This window comes from Thamnophis sirtalis, unplaced genomic scaffold (assembly GCF_051295495.1).
Source record: "Thamnophis sirtalis isolate CommonGarterSnake01/CBP01778 unplaced genomic scaffold, rThaSir2_p1.2 scaffold_3, whole genome shotgun sequence".
Lineage (NCBI taxonomy): Eukaryota > Metazoa > Chordata > Lepidosauria > Squamata > Natricidae > Thamnophis > Thamnophis sirtalis.
The window spans coordinates 73,246,044-73,272,347 of NW_028261383.1; positions in this window are offsets into that span (position 1 = coordinate 73,246,044).

The window sequence follows — 26,304 nt, forward strand, 5'->3', positions numbered from 1 at the left end:
CTGATGCTAAGTGAAACATTTGTTAAGTGAATTTTGCCCAGGGGTGGGCTTCAAAAATGTCAGCAACAGGTTCTCTGCCTGGTTGCTGGGTGAGCATGACCACTGTGGGTGTGGCCATGGTGGGCATGGCCTAGTTGGCCTCCTGCACCACAGAGGGGTGAGTGTTTTCACCTTTCCCAGGTTCTGGAGGCTTTTCTTGCCCCTTTGGGAGGGTGAAAACTGCCTTCCCTGGGCTCCAGTGACCCTCCAAAGGAACTTCAAGAAGGCCTGTTTTCTGGAACTTTCAGGAGGCCTGTTTCTCCCCCCCCTCCAAGCCTCCGCATGGGCCCTGCACTTACCTCACACCCAAAACCGGCCACGTGGAGACTCCTGGAAGGGACGGGGTGGGCAGGGCCAGCCAGGGGTAGGATTTGGAGGTTCTCCGAACCGGCCCTAATGTTAGCTATGGGTTCTCCCAAATCCATAGCAGCCCACCCCTTATTTTGCCCCATTTTATGTCCTTTCTTGCATTGGCTGTTCAGTGCATCCCTGCTGTTACATAGGGACGTACGTCAGAAATCTACATCAGTTTTCATGCTTGCCGCGGATTGGCTAGAATCTACATAGGTTTTCATGCTCGCCGCGGATTGGCTAGAATCTACATAAGTTGCCATGCTGGCTGCGGATTGGCTAGAATCTACATAAGTTTTCATGCTCATCGTGGATTGGCTGTCCTAACCACGGGAAATTTGAACGGATGTCATTGGCTGGCTGGTCTGCCTGGAGCTCTTTAAAGGGCGAGCTGCGGCAGCCCAGCCGGCAGAGCGCAGTCACATTTTGCTGGAAATAAAAGTGCTGAAATCACTAGCGATTCTCGCCTCTTGCCTTTGCGCCGATCTAACACCTGCAATTGTTAAGTTAGTATCATGGCTGTTAAGTGAACCTGGCTTTCCCATTGACTTTGCTTCTCAGAAGGTCCCCAAAGGGGGTCACATGACTCCAGGACACTGGATGTGTTATAAATAGGAGTCAGTTGCCAAGCATCCGAATTTTGATCACAATGCCCGTGGGGACGCTGCAATGGTTGTAAGCGTGAAAAAATGGTCATAAGTCACTAAATGAAGCCTTGAAAGTTGAGGATTACCTGAAATCACTTGGAAAAAGTTGTCAAGGACTTAGAATCACACAAATCAGGTACCATTTGAATACCTGTCAGCATATTTGCAATAAAGACATAAAATAAACCAAGCAAAACTAAGATAATGCTGAACCTTCTTAAATATGGACTTAAATGTTTAGAGAATATTAATTTATTTAAATAGGGTTTGTTAAAAATACTTGCATAAAAATTTCAAAACTACAAAGACATCGAAGAATAAATAGAAAAATAAAGTTCATAAAAGAAAAAATAAAGAGCAACAAAAAAGTAAGAAAAAGAAAAATATCTAAAGAAGCCATTTTCAAATTTCTCTGCAGCTGATACAACCATCAATTACCATCTCCCATAAACAGCCCTTTTTAATCAATAAATCCCAAAATCAGCCATTCATTTTAATCTATTTTTAGCAAAACATCAATAAAGGATATCCTGTTTTTGTTTTATAAAAGTAACTGTAGTTCCTCCTTGGTCCAACAAGTCAGTTTAGCCACTTCTCAAAGTCATCTGCATGAACCAATCCTCCATTATTGATGTTCCTGTAGTTTTCCATCTTTGTCCATATAACAGCTTTGCTGTAGTTACCATGTATAAAACCAACTGTCCATAAGCCTTTTCTACTTGAGTGTACATTAAGTCCTAATAAGAAAAGTTCTGGTTTCATCTGAATGCTAATTTTTCAAAGTCTCTGCATCACCATATATATCGGTATCAATTATCTTTTAGCTTTTTCACAAGCCCATCATGCATGATAAAATGTTCTTTCATATTTCCCACAGTGATAAGAAGTGCCTTCATACGTCACAGACAATTTTGCTAGTGTCATGTAGCAACGGTACAGCATTTTTAAAAAGTTTTAAATTATAAATCTATGTGAACTTCAGATCTTTTAACCATATTCTCTCCTATTGATCCATTTGAATCTTATAACCAAATTTTTGGTCCATTTTATCATACATTCTTTAATTTTCTCTATATATATTTCAAATCTCAACAAAAGTTTACATATTTTAGCGATGACATGTTATCATTTGTACATAATTCATTTCAAATTCTTTTTATCAGATTCTCTTTATCGGATTCTATTGCTGGCACATTTCTATCTACATACATGAAATCTTTCTCTTATTAATGCATACGAAAGGCAGAGAATATTAGTGATTTGCATTCTGATCTTTTTTTAGAAGTATCAGTAATGGTAATTGTTTAAATAATTCCTTCTGTATTCTGTATCAGACAGATGATGTAAGGACCATCTTATTATTTTCAATTTGTTATGAGTTACATCCTCATTTTTTATTTTGAGCTGGAGATAAAAATAGCAGTAAGTATTGATATTTTAGAGCTATAATAATACCACATGAACAAGTGCTCTTTCAATCACAGAAATTAAGTTTGATTGTTGTGTCTTTTTCAGTGAAATTTTTCTGCTGATAACTAGGCAATGATACCTAGGTTTTTTTTCCAATGCTGTTATTACTACAACAGCTGGGCTGATATGAGATTGGTATCGCACATCATGTGGCTTGCAGGCTGCATCAAAAGCTGAGCCAATTAACCTAGGATTGTGTTTCAGATGCTATAGTAAAAAATACATTGCTGCAGCATGGTACAGATTCTTCCTATGTGGGAAATCCCGGCTTCCCAGAACTCTTCCCTTGTTCCTGAAATCAAGGTGCTGTGGAAACTTCCCACTATCCCTCTGCCATTTGCTCCTTTTCGACTCAGTGGTCCTTTTCTTTCCTTTGATGTGAAAAATGAATACAGTGATGGAAGAACGAAAGTGGGAGTGGGGCATAAATAGGTTGCTCTTTTGCATTGGTTACATCCAGGGAAGCATGATGCACAGCTAGGATGGGAACGGTTAGGACACTTACGTAGCAATGCGAAAATGTGGATGAGGATTTGAGGGCAAAAATAGGGGCTTTGTGGACGGGCCCAATTTCAGTTCAGCTGTAGTGCTTTTGACCAGATGTGTTAGATTATAAGCCATGGTGGCACAGTGCTTAGAATGCAATACTGCAGGCAACTTCTGCTGCCTGCCAGCTGCCTGCAATTTGGCAGTTCAAATCTCACCTAGCTCAAGGTTGACTCAGCCTTCCATCCTTCTGAGGTGGGTAAAATGAGGACCCAAATTGTTGGGGGCAATAGACTGACTCCGTAAACCGCTTAGAGAAGGCCGTAAAGCACTTTAAAGCTGTATATAACTATATATAAGTGCTATTGCTATTGTATTACAAATTCCAGAATCCTCAATCACCTTATGAGAGCAACTCCAAAATTAAGGAAAGCCAATCTAGATCAAATTATTAGTATGTAACTGCTCTAATATCAACATTGGCATGTGTTCATCTAATAGTTTTCAATGATGCTGGACATTTTATTCATTTATTTAGTATTACAGCACCTTTCTGAGACTCGGTACCAGAAAGATCACTTGTAGTAAGTTCAGTATAGCATGAATAGATCTCATGTATGGAAAGCTCAATGATTATCAGTCAGATAAGAATGAAGGCAGTATATACCTTTAAAGCTAGCTTTCAATTGAATATGCACACTTGAATTCAGGTTCTCTGAAACTGATCCATTTTTTAAATAAACTGACATGGAATTGTGAAATCAAATTTTGGGTTGGTCCCTGGGCCAAGGATTTATTCTTCTCAGCTTTCAGACTCATATTGGAGCCCATCTTCAGGGAATTTCTCTACTGGAATATGTGCTTTCGGCTGTTCTGTGAATCGTGTTTATGTGGTATCCTCCTATTGGCTGATTGGTGTGTTGATGGCTGGCTATTGGCTGTTGTTTCCTTTTCCTTCTTTGTGCGACATGGAATTGGCTATATAATATAAATGTAAGGACTTGCCTCTTCTCTCTCCTCAAGAAAGCAGATCTCTTGCAACAGGCAACTCAAATTCCCACTCGGAACTGCTAAGTTAAAAGCTGTAGAAATCACCACCCCCTTTGTCCTGTCTGGAGGTGAACCAATCCACAGATGCAAAGTTGTTATGAGAACTTCGAGCTGAGAATGTGATAAGGAGCTGAAATAGGACGGGATGGTAGAAATGGTGGAAAAGATTCCTGATCAAATAAGACAAAAATCCCAAGATGAACAATTCTGTCCTTCAAAAGCAATGTTTGTTGTGGATTTCCTATGTCTTGGGGGTTAATGCTATTCCTACCCTTTAATGGTAGGATGGATTGCTGGTTTTGTCAACACATATTATAGCTGGGCTACATACCTCCACATTTCGCAACCAATCATGGACTGTGAGAGAAGAAAACTTGTCACATTGGTGATTTATGGTAAATTTTAAGGATGTGGGGATTAAATCTAATCATCATATTTAATTGTCTATGTTATCCTAGACCTAGAATGCTATACCCCTACATAGGATTATTTTAAAGAATGCTCTAAGGAAAAGCAGAATTCAAGTTTCTCATTCTTTACCATCATGTGGCTGAAGTTATTCTGGAAAAATCAGCTCTATGCAGTCATCACTATGAAACAAAGATTGACTTCTTCAACTTGGATGAGAACAAAATGGGCACGGATGAAATGTCCATAAACAAAATAGTATCTGTTTATATCCATGATTGGATTTATTTCAAAATGAATGAAAATGAACCAAATGAGACTAATTTGCTCTAGCTGTTATTTGTTCCCAAATGGATATATATTTATATCATGCTAGACAGAGGCTTATGAATGTAATACAAACTGTCTTCTGACTTCAGCTTTTATTCTTTTCAGTAAAGTTTTGGATTATCATTATCTTGTAGATTCTGCCGTAGAAGAGAGTTGGAATATTCTGAATTTTCAACAATACATTTTTCTATTATCATAGTCCAACAAATATAACAAATGGAATGACATTTGTTGAAGTTTTCAGGCATCTGTGAAAACAAGTGCTAAGTTATTATGAATTCATAGAATCAGTAAAATACATTATGAAACTGTGCAGCTAAAGTATTTGCAATTCTTGAATTTTTCTAATGCTGGCAGAAAGAGCATTGAATAATGTGCACATGGCAAACTACATTCTTCTCCAATAATTGGGAAATTCATAGACATATATTATGGTTGTGTGTATGAAAAATCGTTTCAATAAGAGCAAATTGTTGCAATGTTATTGAGGAAGATATCGTGAACAAGAAATAGGCAACTCCTCTCCTGTGATCCTCCAGTGATGACAGACTTCAAGTAAATCATAGATTTTTCAAAAGAAAATTGCTTGCAAACTGATCACAGTTGAATGGTACTATGGACAGAGAAACCAAAATGTTCACAGTAAGGCTGAACAGCTTAACATCATCATGATTGTGAGTCAACTGACTGTGGTAATCTAAAAAATGGAATAAAAAAGGATGCTTATTACTTCTGCATCAACAAAGATGTATCGTTAAAGAGAAATACAAGCAAAGGCAGACATCCTTCATTTGAAGAATTTAAAATCCAAATTATAATAGAAATGGAAGGGGGAAAGTCAGTAAAAGAATCTCTTTGATTGTGGCTCATCACATTTTCCAAGTCATGAGTCAGTGCATAATATACATCCAATTTTTTTTCTTTGCACAGTGAACATAAAACATGACTTAGTACAATATGTGAACCCAATCAATATTCCGTATATTGTGAGGTTGATTGCTTAGATTTTCCACCTTGTTTATTTCCTTAGTTATATTTTTATTTATCTTAACACATTTTTATCTTGTTTTCTTTACATTGTGAACTGCTCAAGAGTGGTTTGGAGTTAAAATCAAATTTGATTTGAAATCAAATCAAATCAAATAAATGTGAGCCAGTGTATTTAGTATATACTGATGGGAATATGTGTGAAATCTGCAAGTCAGTGTTTTGTTTTGAACATTCCATCAGAATATTTTGAATGATGAATAAGTTTCAACAGTACAATGGTGTTGAACTTCCCATGATGAAGTATTGTCTTTTCCATCCAATCTTTCTTTTTCTTAAACCCCTTAAAGCTTCATCACTTCTCTTGTCACTTGAAGTAAAATTATGAAATGTTGCACTTCTGGTCTTACTTTAAAAAATTGAAAGCTAGGTAGGAATTTTAAAAGAAATTGGCAGATCTAGGACTCAATATTCTAAATGCAGCATTATAACGATGGCAAACTTATGGGGATGGCATTTCCTTTCTACTGAGAAATTGCTATGTATATTTTCTCAAGCTTTTATAGACTTCTCCTAGGTCCAGCAGCTCCTCAACTTCTCAGCATTCAGCCCTGCTGTGCACAGCCTCTGAGTCTTCTTTTTTAAAGAAGAGATTGGACCACCATCTGTCTGAAATGGTATAAGAGGAGGGGGTTGGACTAGAAGACCTCCAAGGCCCCTTCCAACTCATTCTATTCTATTCTATTCTACCCTACCCTACCATACCCTACTCTACCCTACCCTACCTGTTGTGACTCAGCAGATGTCTGCTGTGAGTCTTTTCGGGATACAAGATTCATTATGCAGCTGGGGCTTGTTAGGGGCAGGTTTGGAGATAAAAGGACGGATGCTGCCATGCCCTAGTCGCAGGAGTCAACATTCCTTCGTGCGTTCCCTGATCCTTGATCGTGATTTCTTTGCTGCACACTTGGAAAAGTGGTTTGATTTCTGTAACCCTGATTTGTAGAGACTTTGGAAGAAGGGCTTTGCTTTTGTTTGATTCACCGGGTATTGAAGTAAGAAAGATTTGTGTTTCAGTCCGTTATCTTCTGGCAGAGACTTTAATTAGTTTATTTTTGGGCTTGAAGCCAGTTTGAACTGAGAACTGATAAAGAAAGTTCCTTTTAAGTTTATTTGTCTGGCCGTTTGTTAAGAGCCGTGAAGAGGGGACAGAACACCTACCCTACCCTACTCTATTGGCAAAAAACATCCACTAGACATTTTAATTCAATACATTTGGAGAGTGCCAGGTTGGGGAATGGCTACTTTGAAAGGACTGAAAATAACAGCATGAGAGTGCCCTACCATAGCATACTCCAATGAATATGTAGTGAGTACCTGATGTTTGCCTGCTCTGTGGTGGGTGATACATTCATTAAGCTGCTTGCTCGTAGCTTTGTGCTGACCAAGAACAACAAAAATGTACACTCCTTTCATGCCTTAGAAAATGGAAGAAAGCAAAACCTGGTCTCTAACTGGGAATGGCTACCAGAGTGGCTTGCGTTTCATTCTGAACTCTTTGTGCTTTGCATTTGGCATGTGGAGAGTGCCAGGGGCATATCCAGAAGCTGAGGAAGAGCTTTCCTCGGTAGTGACAGACTTCAGCAGCAGTTCTGACTTAGGTCGCTCTAGTGTTGCTAAGTGCATGTGCCATAGAAGATGGCATCCTTTTACTTCTATCACTGATTTAACTTCCCATTTTTATTACATCCTAAATCCTAAACAAGTGAAATAGCTACACTTATTTCTTCTTCCCATTAATTGCTCAATACTGGCTGGGGGGCTTTTAAGAACAATCAAATTCATTTTTATCCAGACTTTGAAATATCTACTTGAAGTACATCTTGAGATTATTACGATTGTATCTTCAGAGAGAACACCATCAGCCTACTCCTGAAATACTGCTTGTATCTTTTTCTGGTTCCAATCTTAAGGCAATATTGTTGCTGTAGAATCAGAAGGCAAACAGAGGAAAGACGCTGGCCCTCACACTTCTCTTTCATTGACCAATGAAAGAGATAGGCGGAAAAAGTGAACAATCTGCAGAAGCTCAATGATTTTGATATTGCTGCTAACCCAAATACTGCTTAATCTAATCCTTTTCAATTTCATTGTTACCAAATTCATGCACAAGGGGTTTTGTTTGTTTGTTTGTTTGCTCAAATTGCCCTGCCTTAGTTTTTCAATCATTCTCCAAAATAGAATGTCCAGAGTATACAATCCACAATCAGCCAGCTCCAGAATTTTATTACATTGGCAGAAATGACCCAAAGCAAATTTCCATTGAGAATTCTTCCACTGGCAGAAACAGAAGATAGGAAAGTGCTTGCTTCAATTCCCCTGCCTTCCCTTGCTGTTTCAAAAAGTGCTTGCTTCAATTCCCCTGCCTTCCCTTGCTGTTTCAAAGATGTTCCAACATGTAAGAAATTTAAGGAGAGTTTTTGGGAACTAGAAGGTGAATCAGCCCCACTTCCATCTGTCATGGTGTATGGAAATAATCACAAGCTTAGGCGTAAAAATGAATGGAATAAATGAAGAGAATTATTTTAATTATAAAAGAAACTGCTATTCTTATTTCAGTCTTCTCCCTGAGCTGTCTTACGCAGGGACTCTTAGGAAGGGTTTGTGCCCACATATGGACTCTAATTTGCCTCTTTGGGGTTTTTAAAGTTGAAACACAGGAGTAAAATATTTTAAATAAACAAACAATTTAGTAAGGAGAATTCATTCCAATTATCCTGAAAAGATGAAGGAAGAAAATATTTCCCCCTCATTCAATTAGAGACAGGGATAATAATAATAGGCTAATTTTGGACCTCCTTTGTAGGAAACAAATGATCTGTCCTTAGAGGCTGTGGTATTATCACTATGCTAATGATACCCAATTATACAGTTCCACTCTAGGTCAACCAAGTGATGTCATTAAGATTCGAATAAGGAAGAAGAGAATTTGGCTCAAATTAAGCAAGACTGAATAATCGTAGGTTTGCAGTCTCCCAGTTCTGGCATTTGGAGGTCTTGGAGTTCCCTGGCTCTGGACAGAATTGGTGGGCAATTTGGGAGTGTTTCTTGGGGTCTATCAGATGATTCTATCAGATGAGCAGTTGGTTGCCATAGCCAGGAAGACCTTTGGAGCAATTTGTCTTGGGTGCCGATTGTGCTTATTCCTGAATAAGACCCTCCTCACAGTCACTCATGACTTAATCACCTCCCATTTGGATTACTGCAGTGTGCGCTACATGGGGCTGCCTTGAAAGTAACCAGGAGCTCAAATGATTCAGAATACAGCAATGCATGTCATTACAAGCACATCTTGGTAAGTCCAGGTAACACCACTCTTTTGGGAACTGTACAGATAATTCAAGAAACTTTATTACCAATAAAATCCTTCACAGCACAAGGCCAGGTTATTTGTAGACCACCTGATTCCAATTATTTCTGTTCATCCCATGACAATGGGCAAGGTTCACTTTGGATCTCTTCCAGGGGTGGGTTTCTCGCCCCGTTCCAACCGGTTCGGTTGGAACGGGGCCGGCGGCATCCTCGTGCACGTGCGCGGTACACGCATGCGTACTAGCATCTGCGCAATGCTCCAGCTGCTCCTGGACGATCGCGCAGGCGCTGTATGCGTCCTGCGCATGTGTGGAAGCGCAGAACTCGTCAAAACCGGGTAAGGACCACGGGCGGGCGGGCGCACCCTTCGCCGTTCCCGGAAGTTACTTACTTCCGGGTTCGGCGACCAACCGGTTTGCAGGGACCGCTGCGAACCGGTTGAAACCTGATCTCTTCAATGAAACAATGTCTACTAATGGAACCGGGAGATGCCAGGAATGATTTATCTGTTATCTTTGCCTCTGGAATGACATTCCCCTTGCAGTTTGGATGTTCTTTATCCAGCCAGCCTTTCCTGAGTTCTGAATGGGGCATTGGACTAGAAGTGGGATGAACCCATTTAAAATGAAATATGCAATGGTTGAGTCTCTGTTATTATGTTTTCCCCCCTTTTCAGTATGTTTATTGAGTTTTATTTCCAATTCAATTGTTTTTATATTTTTAACTAATTGTAAGCCAACCTTGACTGCTCTTTAGAAGGCCAGATCCTGAAGATGAAACTCAAATACTTGGGACAACTAATGAGAAGGAAGGACTCACTGGGGAAAAGCCTAATGCTTGGAAAGATTGATGGCAAAAGAAGAACGGGACAACAGAGAATGACGTGGCTGGATGGAGTCACTGACGCAGTCAGTGTGATCTTAAATGGACTCCAGAGGATGGTAGAGAACAGGAAGGCCTGGAGGAACATTGTCCATGGAGTTGCAATGAGTGGGACACAATTTAGCAACTAACAACAGCAAGTCACCCAGAGTAACCTTGCAAGTTGGTTGTTCTTCACAACCCAATAAATAAATAAAATGATATCTAGCATTATTGTAAACAATTTTTTAAACTTGTGGCTGAGTCAATAAAAAATCCACTGCTATATGCCCCTTTAAAGGTAATATTTTATCATGAATTTGTTTCTCCAATAACTCGTGAAATATACCATAGACCCCAAGCGTTTTATTTCTTATTCTTAGGATTCTCCTCTTCATACGTGACCTTCATATCACAGGAGCAGTTACTCCAGTCAATGAAACATCTTGCTGTGGAACCTATTATGTTCTTTCCCCCTGCTCTCATATTTCAAATCAATACACCAAGTTATCAATTGAAAGTCACATACTTGTGAAGCAATTCTCCAATTTAAAAATTGCATACACAAAGTATATTAAATAAAAAGTCCACAAATATTAGAAAAAAACTGCATGAAAAATGCATTTTTATTAAACAACACTGAACATAACTTAAGAGACCATGCATAAAAAGCCCTAATGATTTCCAAATAGATGAGGAAAGCTGAAGTTTGTAAAAACATCAAATGGCAAAGAAACAGAAATCTACAGACTTCAAATGCACATTAATGAAACCCTGAAATCCATAAAGTTGTCCCAGGGTTCCACATCTGACAAATGTTTATCTTGCCTTTCTCTGACAACTCCACATACCTGATTAGTAAAAAGAATGCACCTTTTTTTAAAGCATAGTTAATTATAATATATTAATGCTCAGGACTTCCAAAAGTCCAGATCAAACTTACTACAAGTAAAGTGAGCCAAATAGCCAAGCTAGTTACCAATAACACTGCCCTCTTAATATGTAATTATTGGCTTAATATGTAATTATTGGCTTAAACTCTGAAGACAAAGGCTCTAACTGAGAAGTTGACCCTGATTCTTTCAATATCAATTTCAGTTCACTTCTTGATCTGAACTCTGATAAAACCATAACCTACAGGAAAAATATTCACCTCTTACTTTGAAAACTAGCTGTTCAATTACTTTGCATTTATTAATGGTTACCATTGGCTCTGATCTCTCACTTCCTTTCAAATCCCAGAAATCATCTCCAAAATGAATCATCAACCAGCAGCAAATAATTGTGAAACCTTTGGACGTTCCTTGAAGAAGCAACCCATCCTGTAACAAAGAACAACCCTTTTTATTTTAACCAAGTCAGTCCCCCACCACCATTTGGCAGATTAATTCTGAAACCAGAAATTCCATTTCTATTTTTGACGCCATTGTTAATTGTTTATTAATAATAAACCTTAACTGCTACTGTTTGGTTCTTCCCCCCCCCCCACCTCCGAGAGAAACAGAACTTTAAAAATACCAACTTGAAGCAGTTTCAGTTGCAGAGATCAATGCCTATGCTAATTCCCTTAGCTATGGGACACTAACTCTTAATTTCCTATACCACTTTCTTTTTCTGGTCTGCTCTAGACCAACTGGTTTCCTAGCAATTAACCCCAACCTTAGAACAACAGTTGGCATATTCTGGGTTCTCTCTTGATAAAGAAGAAATATAAAAAATGTAGGTGTCATCAAAATTATATACATCATGTGGTGTTATTACATATTGGTTTGAATAATCAGTACAATATATTGTTTAAAACAGTGAGAATCCTCATCTGGAATTGTGTCTGACAGATGGCCTGGAGTGGAGGTATGTATATTACAAAATTACAGAGAGAGGATACAGGAATAAACTGTCACAAATCAAATATTTGAAGGAAGAATACATTTTGCCCATATCCCCATTGCTTTTCCTTATCATATTTGAATTTTCCCTGTGGAAGTGAATGTCTATTCTCACTTATTTATACAGGAAAATGAAACAGTAACCAATTATTTTATTAATTTATGTTCCAAAGAAAATGTTACTGCATTTATGAATGAATTAGCCAGTTTAGTCTAGTGGTTAAGGGACCAGGCTAGAAAATAGGAGACCATGAGTTCAAGTCCCATCTTAGCCATGAAAGTCAGATGGCTGACTTTAGGCCAGTCATTCTCTCTCAGCCCAACCCACCTCACAGGGCTGTTGTGAGGAGGGGGGAAGAGGCAGAAGGTGTTTTGGATATGTTTGCTGCCTTGAGTTACTTCTGAAAATAATAAAGGCCGGATACAAATAAATAAATAATAAATAAATAAAATGTTTAAAGGTAGTGTGTCAAACAAGTAAGGAAGTATTTATTTAAAAAGCAGCAAACAATTGAAACATTTAATATAATTTATGTAATGAACTGTCAGTTTGCCACATCCTGTATGTGAACAGAGAGACAACACTGTATTGCAATATAAAAGTATTATGTTTTTCTAAATCTCTTATAAACTCTCTCTCTCTAGATAAGTCTACCTCTTCACTGCCCTCTATCTTCTTAATTTGCCTTCTGGTCATATAGATGTCTGGCATAGCACATTGTCAACTATATTTTAACCCACTTTCTATCAAAACAACATTTAAAACTCTATTTTATGTAGGGAAAGTTTCAGGATGAAATCATATGATCCAGTTCCTGCCAATGTACATCATCTCATAGACAGTCCAGTTGTTGCTGGCTCTGCCTAGTCAGCTGCCCATCTTCAACCACAGAGAAGGCAAAGGACCAGTCAGAAGACCCAAATGTTTCTCAGGCTTCTTGTAAGCCATGGTACATTATGGGACCCAGAAGGAACTGAAACAAAACAATAGCGATGTCAACAAAAAGCCAGAGAGGTAATGAGGCTTTCTGGAAGAAGCCTCCCATTGCTATGCATATAATCTGGAGGAAGGCATAGGTATTATATATTAAAAACATGTGAGGTTGGCCAAGAAGCATTATATACATGCCAAAGCACACATATCAGAGCAGTCAGAGATGAGCAATCCAGGGAAAAAGTCACTCTTTGATGGTGAGGGTGGGTGTTGTAGGGAATGAATCTAATAATGCTTGTGGATGTAATTGACCTAAACCAGTATATACCAGCAGTAGAATTAGAATGTTATTTAATAAAATGAGATCTTCAAGAAGCATGAAGATGTTCTTATGCTTGCTGTCCCCCAGCTATGCTGGAAATTACGAATCCTAACATTCTTAACCTATGTGTCAGTAGTATACTGTCTTCCATCGCTTGTCCTACATTCTGTAATAGTTACATTTTAGAGGTGAATAAACATTTACAGCTAAGATTTGGTTTTCCCAGTTCTTTCCAGGAAATGGGTCAGCCATTTCATTTGTACAGGATGCCTTGGAGACTTGTTGTATATATTGCTTACATGAAATAGCTGGCTTTGTCCTGGGAATAGCACAGTCAACAAGGCAGGTCCAGGTAGACACAGGTAAGCAATCCAGGAAAAAAATGAAAACATCATGTAGATTTATCTTGTGAAGTGCTTCATAATTTTCCAATTTACAATCTGACAATAACTGGATTTAATATTTCAGGAGCTAAATATTTTTTTCTCAGCCTTCAGGAATTTAATATCAGTTATTTTCCTATCCAGATGGAAGTCAGCATGTACTTTTAGATTAAATCAAGGAAAAAAGATTAAGCAAATATTGTGTTGTCAGTATAAGAAAATGTGAACTTAAAAACTAATTCATCAGAATCCTATTTGTAAAACTGTGTTCTATAAATGTGTGTTCTGTGGTCTAAAATCCAGATGGTCTAAGCCAATGTTTCTTCAAGTGTGTTTTTGGTACCCCTGGGGGTCCTGCAAGACCCTCTCAGCATCTGTGAAATCAAAATGATTTGCTACCTTATGTTGAAAAATAATACAATATTAAAATCCCATCAAGCAATTATGAGAAGTAGTACTTGCAGCAAATGCATCAATCTTAATTTTTAATACAGTAAATATTTATAAATATAACCCATACAGACAAAAACTCTTTTGTGGTTCTCAATAATTTTTGAAAGTGGGAAGGATCCTAAGAGAAAAACTTTTAAGAAATACTTGTCTAAATACTTACTAATAATATAATTATTGTTAGACAATGACTGTTTATAATTCCTAAAGTTCAAATGATGGTCTAGACTCTAGCCCTATGACAGAATGGGGTATATGCTGTAAGATCACAGTTTTTTAAAAAGATACTTTATTTTTACTGCCATGGAGAAGAAGAAAAATGTTTCAGAGATTTTTCTCACTCATATACCAAAATAACTTGGGTGTCATTGAGTTGTATAAACCTCAACGATTTAGATGGTGGAAATCCACCTCAAGCAGCAAACTATTTTCAGCAATAACACTGTGGAAGAAAATGTAGACTAAAATTCTGACCTTGATACAGAGAACTACTGTTATGTGTGAACATTGGTGGGTTTGCTTCATTAAGCAGTAGCCCTTCTGCATCTAATGAGAAACTGTTTTAGGGGATATATTCACTTGCTAATGGAAGGAACTAAAACTATGATCTTATGAATCTCATATAACACTTCATCCTAACAGAATTTCCATTCCTATTCTGTTCCATTCCGAAAACTGAATAATTAAACTTTCTTGCTGAGATTTATAGCAGCTACTCAAGGCTTCCCTGCTGGAGCACACCTGGAACTTTATACAATACTTCGCCTAAGATTTGACTCCTGGGAGGCAATTTTTATTCCCACCCTTATATTTAATTCTTGAATTGTAGGTTACCATAGGATTAAATGCAGGTTTAGCTCCTGGCATGCAATGTCCTTTATTGTTCTGTTGCATCAGCATTAGCTGATAATGATTAATAAAAGAAAATGTTAACATGGATTGTACCAATTCTCAACTTATATTTGCATAACTCACCTGTCTACTTAATTGATTTATTTTTGATGCATTGACTCTGGGCTTAACCAGCTGGGATTCCCTGGGTTTGTCAAAAGATAAGGTGACATGAACACAAAATAAGACTGTGGAAGATTGCAGGTACAGAGGATTTATATCCATGATCAAGAATACGTGAGAAACAGATAAATAGGAGATATTGTAGTACTCTGCCTCTAGACTGTTTTTTATGTCCAGCAGGATAGCAAAAGCATTATCAGAATGGCTTCATTGCTTGGTATCTAAAAATGTAGTGGGACAAGATTCTTGCTAAATTCTTGGAGAACTGCTGCCAATTAATATATGTGAACTTGATGAAGTGAGGTTCTGATTTGATAGACTATTATTTTCTGTTCTTGAGTGAAACTATGCTATCCTAAAGTCTAATTGGTTCCTATGAAATGGAGAATGAATTTAGGAAAGCCAATCAAGTGTTCTGAAAATAAAATCATATCATCCAATGAAGGGACCATTTAGTATGTAACAGGGGTGGGTTTCTCGGCCCGTTCCAACCGGTTCGGTTGGAACGGGGCCAGCGGTGTCCTCACGCACGCGTGCGGTGCGCGCATGCGTACTACCATCTGTGCGATGCTCCAGCTGCTCCTGGAGGATCGCGCAGGCGCTGTATGCGTCCTGCGCATGCGTGGAAGCGCAGAACTCATCAAAACAGGGTAAGGAGCGCGCACGGGCGCGCAGGTGGGCCCTTTGCCATTCCCGGAAGTTACTTACTTCCGGGTACGCCGACCAACCAGTTCGCAGGGACCGCCGTGAACCGGTTGAAACCCACCCCTGGTATGTAATATTATTTCACTCCTTAGCATAAAAAGACAAATTAAACTACCCCAATCAAATGGCAGTCCAGCCTTTGCTTGAACAGACTAAAACTTGAAGTCAGAAAAATTGATTGCATTCTCAAATTCCTTTTATTGTTAAGTTTTTTTTCCTTTCATTCATTTGGAATCTGCTTCCCTGCAACCAAAAGCTATTTTTTATTTATCTCCTTTTTTCACACTTTTGAACCACCAATCTCCCACAAAGAGAGAGAGTTATTCTGTGTCCTACAGTAACTAATGAGACAAAACAAGCCAGGCCTCTATTTTGCTGTGTTTTCTTTTTCCTACTTTCTGCAGGAAATAGAAACAATATTCACTTTTCTTCTTTCATCTGGCACTTACCAGTTCTCTAGTTTTCAGAGATAATTTTGTAAAAGTTCAGCTAAAATGTCAGAATATCTAACCCTGCATAAGCAGTAGATGTTCATACTATATATCTGATTCTAGATTTCAGTTTTTGGCATCAGACCTTGTTATCTAGTGTCATGTTATCTAACACTATGATGCATATTTGTTCACTGATTTTTATTCCAGCTACTCCACTTAAACAATTTGTATTTTCATTCATTCCAAGAATAAAGCACTAGGGAAAGAAAATTTACTTTCTTTCTTGTTCAGATACAGTAATCTAGAATTTACCACAGAGAAAATTGTAGACTTTAACAAGTCAAACAAATATATCACAAAGCTGCCAGAAGACAAAATAAAAAATAAAAAAATTGATAGACAGTAAGTGAATTGAAAAAATTGACCTGTCTAATCAAGAAGAAAATCAATAGATGGGGGGGATGGGCAGTGATTTTGGACCAGCTGAAGGCTAAAGCATATAAAGAACACTTGCAGGAATTGAGTATGTCTATTTTAATGAAAAGAAGGACCAGAATAACAGAAAGGACCTTGGAGGTCTTCTAGTCCAATCTCCTGCTCAGGCAGGAAGCCCTATACCATTTCAGACAAAGGTTGTCCAATCTCTTCTTAAAAACTTCCAGTGTTGGAGCATCCATAACTTCTAGAAGCAGGTTGTTCCACTGATAGGGATGATATGATAGTATGTTCCAATATCTAAGGGACTACCACAAAGAAGAGGGGGTTAACCTACTCTCCAAAGCATCTGAGGGCAGAACAAGAAGCAATGGATGGAAACTAGTCAAAGAGAAAACCAACGTAGAGCTAAGAATTTTTGCTAAGAGTTATAACGATTAACCAGTGGAACAACTTGCCCTAAGAATTTGTAGGTGCTCCAACACTAAAGGTTTTAAAGAAGAGATTGGACAACCATTTGTTTGAAATGGTATAGGGTTTCCTGCTTGAGCAGTGGGTTGGACTAGAAGACCTCCAAAGTCACGTCCAACTCTGTTATTCTGCCCTTACAGTGAGCTTTCCTAGTTACTTTTCTGCCTTAGGCACAACTGCTGAAATGCTGGAAGGCTCTTGGTAAAGTAGTCAGGAAGGATTGGAAAATATATTAAAATGTTATCAAGGCTTTAACTCTAGGAAGGATGGAAGGAAAGAGAAGAAGACAACCAAGTGAATGGACCCAGTTATAGTGATAATGAGTCTTTTTGGGGAGATTTTGAAGAACAAGTTAGGGATAGACTATCATGGGGAAAATCTATCTGTGAGGTTGCTAAGCATTGACAATGACTTGATGGTACTTATTATGTCCCAATAAATATATTTTGCCAAATAGAAAGCTATCTGGCAAGATCCTTACTTCTTCCTTACTTATTCTGATATATTTGACCAGGGCTAGTACTATACCTGTTGACAAACTCATTCAAGTATCAAAGTGGTGAGATTCTAAAATTAAAAGCAAATAGAACACTTCCATTAGAAACTTTATGACAACTAGAATCTAAATGTTATTACTGTTTTATTGGCACAACTGCTATATCAGCAAAATGGTTTGATCCTTAGCTGACATTGCAATTTAGGATCTCAGAGCCAACACTAAACAACTGTGTGTAGCAAAACATAAATGGATGGAAGATGGGGGGGGGGATTTGCCTGCTGTTGCCAAGACTGTGCTAGGTAAACTGAATGCTGAATATATGCTCCATATGGAGCAATCATTTTTTATAACTAGCTCAAGTTTAGATGGAAGTCCAGCCCATCTTCCAATGCATATTGCAATCATTACAAGAATTTTTCTGAATCTTCGATAAAGGTTGTACTTCTAATTAGTTCTTTTTTATATAGCCACTCCCTTTTGTAGCTCAAGACATATTGCAAATTATGTTCCACTTTTTCATCCCATGATGAAGAGATGAATTAATTAATGTAACTGGGAAACAGTTTTAAATTTTATTTTTCCAGTAGATATCATGGATATCCCAAATAAATTGCAGTCCAATCAGATCCTAAGCACATTGTACACAAAAGGTTGTTCTGGATAATCTTTTGGGGATTTTCTCAATCATATATTTTCAGACATTACTTTTTTTGATTCATGTACCTTTAATATACCAAAAACATCTAAAGTATATGACTTTTACAAGTTGCAAAGGTTCTAATATTTTCTTTTTTCTTCAAGACGTCTGAAGTGGTGATGCCTTAGAGGTAAGCACAGAAGCAAAAAAAAAAAAGGATTTGGGATTGTTTTTTTTTTTTGTAAATTTAGATAGAAAACCATACTCAGAAGAGAAATAATGATGGATTCTGCAATTTTTTTGAAGCCTGAAGAACAATCTCACAAGAGAGATTGACTACAAACATTACTGAAGCCCTGCAAGCAGCACAGTGTTTACTAGAGAGAGTAGACAAAGAAGGGTTTTTAAAAAAAACCTCTTTAGACTTATACTGCTAGGTAATATATTTCATTGTTTATTTTCCTTTGTTTGGCTTTCCTTAATTCTGATTGGTTGATTGATTGATTGATTTCAGGGTTACCATCAAAGTGTTACTAGGAACAATGAACTGGAAAGTTTTGGGTCTTTGGATCTTCATCTGAGTATATTTCAGTGACAAGCAGTGGTGGGATTGAGCCAGTTCGCACCACTTCGGGAGAACCAGTTGTTAACTTTCTGAGCATTTTGCTGAACTGGTTGTTGAAAGAAATCATTAGGGCAGAGAACCGGTTATTAAATTATTTGAATCCCACCACTGGTGATAAGTAATATCTTATTCAGATGCTAGCCATGTTACATAACACATTCTCTCTATATGGATAAAGTCAATGAGAGTTTAAATACACACACAGACAGAGACACAGACACAGACACAGACATAGACACAGACACAGACACACACACACACACACACACAGACACACACACACGTTGCCTTGCAAGAAACACCGTCTAATACCAGAAGGTACAAAAATATCAATCAAAATGTGACAGTGGTTATTTGTTAGGTTGAATGTCTAAAAATGCAGGAGATTAAAGGTGAGAAGAAACATGCACAAAGCAGACTCAGAGTTGTATGGTGTGATACCATATTACTGCTACATCTTTCCACTTTTCCCACTTGCTTATTTCAGAATCAAGACCAAATTTACACTGCAATCCTTATCTTGTTTTCTGGAAGAAAAAACCCCTGAGCTTTCCTGCAGTAAATGAGAGTTCCCTCTGAGTTTATACACTTGGAACTGTATTGCATGAAGCACTTCTAGCTGTCTGACTTCAGCCCTTCTTTCCTTCCAGTTCATGTGGGCAGACTAAAGCGGAAGATACCTAGGTAACTAGCCCCAAATGACTGCTTGGGAAGGAGACTGAATTTAATGTTTGCTACTGCTGTTATGGAACAGCTAATTGGTACAACTGCTATCTTTTCATTGTGGCATCTGGAGTTCAGCCCTTCTGTGCAAGGATATTCCCAAAGATTTGTTTGGGACCAGTGTCTTTGGGGTTTATTTATTTTAATTCTGCATCCCTCTTTTTTTTGTCAGTAGCACTGAATAAATTTAATTATTGCATTTGTTTTAGAATGGTATAAGAATTATTCTTCCTATCCAAGACTATAGATTATAGCAGTTAGCCTCTGTGATCTAAAAATGATCCTGCATATATAAATTCAGTAGACTATTGTACTAGTAAAATGGACAGATTTCATTGTAGGTTTATGCCCTTAGGTATTCTACTCATCCTCTATGTATGTCAAATGTTCAGAGACCAATCTATAGAAACTGTGGTGGGGCTGTGAGACTTGTTGCCTGGAGAGGCTGTCTCCTAATCTCAGATTGCTTCAGTTGCTATGACACTCCTCAGGATGTTGTCTGTCCTTTTCCATCCCTTGTGGATAGCATTTACCTTTGTTGATTCTTTAAAGTTCAGACATTCATGTAATGTCATATGTTTGGGAATTGTACTCACAAGATATACATTATTCATGGAACTGCTTTTACACTTTGAAAAATGTGGCAGCTTAGGCTTTGCAATGTGCTGGAACAGTATGGGGTAGAGTACTATTTTAGGTAACTAAAATAGTTCTACTTTACAGGATCCCATCAGATTTGGCCTGGTGACCATGTCTGGAATATATTAATGGACATTATTGCAATGTCTTGTGGAGGGATCAACCACAAAATGACTTGTAAGTGGAGTAAAGCTATTGATTAATCTGAACATTTCAAAAACTGAATCATATTTTAAAGAGCCATGATGCTGCAGTGGTTAGAAGGCAGTATTACAGGCTAATTCTGCCGCCTGCCAGCAAGTTTGATTCTCACCAGGCTCAAAGTTGACTCAGCCTTCCATCCTTCCGAGGTGGATAAAATGAGGACCCAGATTGTTGAGGGAATATGATTACTCTTAGAGAGGGCTTCAAAGGACTTTTAACTTGTCTTTTTCCAGATAGGTGAGCACATTTCCCAGCAAAGTACTGCACTTTAGCCACCCATCAAGGTGGAATGTCCATCTCCTTAATTATTCAATTAAAAGGAAAAAAAGAAAAAGTTAAGGAGGCTGAGTATTTATACCGGCTCTTTTAAAGGCTGGGTGAGCCTGTTTTTCCAAATTGTGCAGCACAATACGGTTGCAAAAGAAGGTGATTTTTTAATTCTCTGAGAGGCCTAGGTATTCATTTCACAATATATTATATAAGCCAGTGTTTTTCAACCACTGTGCCGTGGCACACTAGTGTGCCGTGGCATAGTGTAAGGTGTGCCGTGGGAAAAACACCCGCCTATATTGAATATAGGTACAGAGTTAAATTTTTTTAACATTTTCTAATGGTGGTGTGCCTCGTGATTTTTTTCATGAAAAAAGTGTGCCTTTGCACAAAAAAGGTTGAAAAACACTGATATAAGCTATATGTAAAAATGTTAAATTGTTAAATAAAATAAATAAGCATTTTTCTCCATTTTTGCTAACCCATTAAAATCAGAGGAAGTCCCAAATAGCAATAGCAATAGCACTTAGACTTATATACCGCTTCACAGTGCTTTACAGCTATCTCTAAGTGGTTTACATAGTCAGCCTATTGCCCCTAACAATCTGGATTTAGAAGGCTGAGTCAACCTTGAGCCTGGTGAGATTTGAACTGTCAGGCAGCCGAAGTAGCCTGCAATACTGCACTTTAACCACTGCACCACCGCGGCTCATAAATACTGAAATAACTCTTATAATCAAATAGTTTCTTTTCTGACCTGAAAGCTATTGTTCAATCTGAACATTTCAAAAACTGAACCATATTTTAAATGGGCCTTCTCTAATGCAGTGTTTCTCAACCTTGGCAACTTGAAGATGTCTGGACTTCAACTCCCAGAATTCCCCAGCCAGCAAATGCTGGCTGGGGAATTCTGGGAGTTGAAGTCCAGACATCTTCAAGCTGCCAAGGTTGAGAAACACTGCTCTAATGCACTGGTTTGGTTTGGAGTCATGTCCAACCATCCTTTTGCCTTGCTGCTAGAGGGTCAGTTAGCAAAAGTTCAGATTGGCAATATTTTCTTAAACACATTTTCATCTCAACACATTCTTAAAACACATTTTCATCTCTCCTAGTATTTAAGTATTTAACAAGTTCCTCAGAAAACAATTTAGTATATGGTATATTTAGTATATTTCGTATATTTATGAACAATTGCCAGAATACTCTAAATTAAATGTTTAAAAATGTAGGCAGATATGGAATAAGGGAGGGCGACTCTGCTGTATGGACATGAATAGAATACAGTTTTGGCATAGTATTTCACAATTCAATAATGCAAAAAATGTGTTTAAAATGTAATACATTAATAAAATATTATTTCATATCTAGTGGATCTTTACAGATTTTTAGGGATAAATCAGTGGGTTCAGCTAACTGTCGGAGAATTAATCAAAATACATAATAAATTCCTATGAATTTTATTATGGAAAACACATTAATTGCTACAGCTTGTTTTTTAAAATATTTTCATTAATTCCTCCCAGTATGCAAGTTTATCACATATACATTTGCATATCTGCAGGGACCTTTCTGTGTATCAATTTCTCTTGTGCAACCCCCTAAATTTGAGAAACCATGAGACTGTGCTGGCATAATTATTCTTCTCACAAGAGTTCAGTAATCACGTTCTGATCTCATGGGAGTTAAGATGCCCTCAAGTGTGTTGTTAGCAGTGACAAGACACATGTGCTCTAGGTCCATGATGACCTTGAAAGGAAAAAAAAAAGAATGTTGTATTCAAGAGTCAAATGGCTGTTGGCTGATTTTCACAAAAGAATGTACAATTTATACCATTAAGATTGAAAGCTACAATTAGAAACTATATAAGTGACTATAAAATATGGAAAAGGAACGTCATAATATATTGCTGAATGCAGAACTGATGGAGCAAAAGCTTGGTTTTTAAATGGAGGATTAGAGACAGAAAAACATGCTGAGGAGCACAAATAAAACTGTGAAAAAAAGCTAAGAAATGATATGGATTTCTGAGGGGTTTCCTGCAACTCCATTCCTTCTGAGGACTGATATATCTCTTGTCAGACCATTGTTGGATTTGTGGCTTTTCCTCCTTTTTCCCAAGGTTATTGTCACAGTCCATTACAACTTGTGGCAATCTCCAAAATTATACAGTGACCTAAAGAACTTACTTTTTCTTTTTTCACTTGAATTTTATGGCCTGGAATTCCTTCTGGGGACTGTTTAGAAATTCTAACTGCAGATGCTAATTTCTGTATTTAACTCCCTACTTTTTCTTAAACAAATAGACTTAAATGTCAATGATTGTATAATATGTCATGGATGTGTGTGTGTGTATGTGTGTATCAGAGGTGGGTTCCTACCAGTTCGCACCTATTCGGTAGAACCGGTTCGTCAAATCTACCAAACCGGTTAGAAGAGGTTCCACCAGTGGACCCGGAAAGCAGGCCACACCTACAGAAGAGGTTCCAAAAATTTTTGAAACCCACCACTGGCCCTTGGATATGATTATTCTACACTATCATGCTCATATTTATAAAACTCAGTGCCTCTGTGAAAGGTAAGGATGACTACTGTGTTTGTGGTGCAATCAGAACATTGTGTGTGTTGAAGTTGTTTTAACGCAAACCAAAGATGCCTTTTAAAAAACAAGTTTACATCATATTCTTATGCATGCCAGTGCTGTGTGTGAGGTAACTTGAGGTGGTTCTGACAAGAGTCGTCGACATCTTCATATCCAGTCACATGGGCGGCAAGCCACTCCCATCCGGTCACATGGGTGGCAAGCCACTCCCACAAAGGAGGCCACACCCACAGAGAAGGTTCGAACAATTTTTGAAACCCACCACTGGTGTGTATGTATGCATGTATACATACATATACACAAATACATGCAAGTAGTTTTATTAAATACTGCAAGGGTGTGATGCTTTTGTGAATTTCTTTTTTAAATTACTTCTGTATAAACTAATTTTTAAAAATATACTTCTACTTCCATACAGTAGGCCGAAAGTAGCTACTTTTTTTGCCATAAAGTAATCTGAAAGCTTCTCAGTTAAATCAGCCAGTTATTGTTCTCAGCTTTTCCCACTTCCTTCCTGTTACAGCTTGTGCAGAGCAAGTCATTGTTGTGTTGCATTGTGAGAGTTGCAGGTTGTGTTTTTTCCCCCTTTTGCTTAGCTTGCCTTGTTCAAATCCCCTGAGCCCAAAATCTTTGCTTTGGAAGCTACGGTACTCTTAAATATTAGTGACATGAGCTAAGAACAGTTCAGAGGGATCTCTAGTGTATTTCTTATCCTAAACAATAATCACTATTTTGCACAGGCCATTTTTTTAAATGAAGGAATTAGAAAAACAGTTTATTATGGTCTGTGACCACTACATAGGAAAAAGATGATGAGATATAATTAAACTTCCATATGTTTTTAGTAAGTGAAAAAGCACATTTAACAAGGAGAGATTCAACCTAGAAATAAGGATATTTTTTTTCTGACAGTGAGAACAATCAACCAATGGAACAGAAGTTGCCTTCGGAGGTTGTGGGAGCTTCATAAGCGGAGGCTTCCAAGAAAGAAACTATACTGCCATTTGTCAGAAATGGTTTAGGGTCTGCTGCTTGGGAGGGGTGGATGGGTGTTGAATTAGATAACCTACAAGGTCCCTTCCAACTCTATTAATCTGTTTAAAATAACATAACATGAACATGATAGACAAAGAATGCATAAAATCTATAAAACTAATCTAAATAAACAAACTTTTAAAAAATCTATTATCTATAAAATGTGTCTACTTTGCTTATCACTTTACCATCTTGGTTAGGCACATGTACAAATGAAGGAATTGAATACTACGTAGTTATTATGTGAAAGTTGCTCTGTATGATAAATAGGAGGGATGACTGCATCATTGTGTGGAGGATAATCCCTGCTGCCCTCCTCAAAAAACCCTTTTAGGCCCTCTTCCATGGGACTCATTGGGGAACAGCCCCTACTCGGCTAATTTGATTCAAAGAATAGTCTTAATCTAGCTGGACATTTTTAAAGGAACTGATCTATTTCAGGCTGGAGTGTGATATTATGGGATGGATTCAGATATAGTTGCCCTGATGGGTCAGCTTTGTAGGAAAGAAAACAGTGCAATTAATACTATTGTTATTACTTGATCACTCACTTGTTTATGATACTATTTATTGTGATATTTTCCTGGATATGCAGTTCTTATCTCTGGAGCAGGAACCTGGGAAGAGCATTGGGAATGCAATAGAATGCCTCAAAGTACTATCTTTTCTCATTCTATTTTACAGGTATACTAGACAACTCCTGATCTGTTGAGTGATCCTTTCCAAAATATTTATCCATCTACCATTCCTGCACCCTTTCACACTCTCAGGTTCATTCTGCACCCTATACACCCTCTCCCAACACATTCTTGAAACCCCCCCCCCACATCTGCTTGCTGGTCTGGTCACACACTCAGATTTATGCCAAACCTCTGTACAACCTCCTCAACTGTGCTGAAACTCTCATGCATCCACCCATGTCTGGGTGCCTCACACATTCTCCCTGACTCATGCTGCACTTCTCACGCATAACCTTGCACCCTTGTGCACTCTTCCCAATCTGTGTAGCAACTTCACTGCACCTTGATGCACCTCTTCATTCCCACTCCCACCCAATAGCAACATTTACTTGCTTACCAACTTGGGACTTCCTACTTCCTGCCAGCTTCCCCATTGACTTTTCTTTATGGAAGGTAGTATGGAGCAGTGGAAATAATTATGTGATTGCAGCTGACTATGGCACCACAGTGGCTCAGAACATGGGGTTCACCGACAAATGTGTGCTCGACAAAAGCGCGCCGACAAAACCGCGGGGAGAAAACCATGAGTTCAAAATCGCGCCAACGAATGAGCGCAGAAGTGCGCCAACAACAGTGCGCTGACAGAAGCGCACTCTAAACCTAATCCTAAAGGTAACCCTAACCCTAACCCTAACTCTAACCCTTACCCTAACCCTTACCTTAACCATAATCGCACTTCTGTCGGCGCTCTTTTGTCAGTGCACCTTTGTGGGTGCACTGTTGATGTTGCAGTTTTATTGCTGTGGTTTTGTTGGTGCGCTGTTGTTGGGTACGCATTTGTCGGGTCACGGTGCATGGCGGAAACATTGAAGCTTCAATCCCATAGAAGTTATGGTTCCCAGATTTTGGACACATTCTTCAAGTTAGCCCATTTGAGATATTTTGGTTGAAAAATTATTGTGCTAGGAAGAACCATTTTGCTCAACCAAAGGTTACAAAGAATCAAAAAGACTCAAGAGTTTTAGTAGTATATAGATGTATGATGTATTTTACCTTCTTCATTTATAAATGTCTTTTATTTAGACTGCTACAACTATAACATCTCCCTAACATGCTTAATTGATTGATTTTATTCTGGCATTCAATCTAGTCTTTATTCTGGAATTTCTTCTCATTTTTGCCCCAATTTTATCTTGAAATGTATTTAAGATCTGTGTTCTGTAATTGCCATGGGAACCTCTTAATCAGAAGCAATATGAAAATAATAAAATAGAAAATTTTAATTAAGGAATGGATGACAGGTTGTAATTCCTCCTCTGTGTGTAGCCTTATCTTTCATAGCCCAAGGCTACATTGAA